Here is a 2,010-nt window from a genome sequence, read left to right as displayed (position 1 = left end):
CGTCGACGCGCCGCCGCCGGTGTCAGCCGATGGGTGCGCCGCCGCCACCCACGTGTGCTCTCAGCGCGCCAATCAAATAGAATTTTTTTAATGCGAAGCATTTCTTAGCTAACTTCGGTGACTTTGAGCGTTTCTATCTATCTATCTATCTATCTATCTATCTATCTATCTATCTATCTATCTATCTATCTATCTATCTGTCTATCTGTCTGTCTGTCTATCTATCTATCTATCTATCTATCTATCTATCTATCTATCTATCTATCTATCTATCTATCTATCTATCTATCTATCTATCTATCTATCTATCTATCTAGCAAGGAGGTTATACTAAAGCTTGCTATCTAGCCGCCTACGACTTTAACTCTCCTGGCCGTTTCAATAAAGGTATCCGGTGCCAAAATTAATTGATTGATATGTGGGGTTTAACGTCCCAAAACCACGATATGATTATGAGAGACGCCGTAGTGGAGGGCTCCGGAAATTTAGACCACCTGGGGTTCTTTAACGTGCACCCAAATCTGAGCACACGGGCCTACAACATTTCCGCCTCCATCGGAAATGCAGCCGCCGCAGCCGGGATACGAACCCGCGCCCTGCGGGTCTGCAGCCGAGTACCTTAGCCACTAGACCACCGCGGCAGTGCCAAAATTAGTATGGCATAACACGACTGTATGACGAGCACAACTGACTAGTCATAACATGAAAATCATGGCATATGTGCGTCATGGATGTCATGATTTACATTTTACTTAGCCTTGCTGCTATTGCGGTGGTTTCGTTCACATCACATTTTGCAACGGTATGGCATGACATGACTGCTTAGCGAACATAGTGACAGACTCCAACAGGGAAATCATGACATGCATGTCATAATTTTCATGTTATTACTAGCCATGACTACGAGCCACGCTCATGGTGCGCTCGTGGTCATTTTGCTAGCTTCACATATACAAGAGTTGGTATTACGGGACGTAAATGGATGACGAACATAGGCGTATCGGCCATGGGGGGGGGGGGGAGGGGGGATGCAAGAGGGGTGCTAGCCTGCCCACTGAAAGAAGTTAGGGGGGGGGGCTAAGACCCCCCCCCCCCCCCGTTACTTTCAACAGTGCTCAGTGTTGGCTGCATGTTGGGGAAACGAACAACTAAGACGAAGTTGTTGTTCACCACAGTAATCACTCAATCATATTGTTACGAGGAAACGAAAACATTACGGGGGAACGTCAAAATATAGTGAAATTTTCCCAACATTTCTGGTGTGGCTAATTTTCTTGGAGGCTCTCTCCGTGCGGTTCACCTATGCGACGCTTTCGCGCCTTGTGCTCTGGCATTGCAGAGGAGACTGGCGCTGAACAGGGACCATTTAACATTACATCACTGGTTCATGCTTTAGTTCTGCTATGACTGGCCGATACACTTATGAATGGGAACGACCAAACTTTTTATGAACAGGTCAAGGCATTTCCTGCTTCAGTAAAGACATTCTCTTTCATCGAAAAGGAATAGCATCGCGGCTGCTTTATCGGAGCTGCTGTGAGACGATAATTGCGACTCATATTTTTAAATATTTTAGTAATGCCGTAGTCTCCGCTCAACCTGATCCGCCTTGGATATGGTAATTTGGAGTGACGGCGGTAGCTTGCAAGGTGGTGACGAATAAAGCAGTAGACTGAAACATAGTGGGAAACTGAGCTTTTAACTTGCCCCGCAACTTGACCGAGCAGACCAGGGAGAATGTGCAAGTCCGTGGTTTTTAGCATTTAGGAGGCTTAATTAGGAGCCAGGCTAGTTCGTTTTCATTCAACTTGGATAGTTTTTTTTAGATCAAAATACAAATGGGACAACAAAGAAGCACACACATACAGTTTCTCTCTCTTACTCTCTCCCACTGCACAAACTGCTAAGCACCGTTATGCTGCAAGTCAAAATATTTTTTTATGCTCGTGTGAATCCATCTCTTATAAATCGTCGCAAGTGGACATGGAGGAGCCCTAATGGCGAAAATAA

Source organism: Rhipicephalus microplus, chromosome 4, assembly GCF_043290135.1.
Source record: "Rhipicephalus microplus isolate Deutch F79 chromosome 4, USDA_Rmic, whole genome shotgun sequence".
In the NCBI taxonomy this organism is placed as follows: domain Eukaryota; kingdom Metazoa; phylum Arthropoda; class Arachnida; order Ixodida; family Ixodidae; genus Rhipicephalus; species Rhipicephalus microplus.
The sequence above is the reverse complement of the archived record's forward strand: the minus strand, read 5'-3'. Positions refer to the sequence as shown.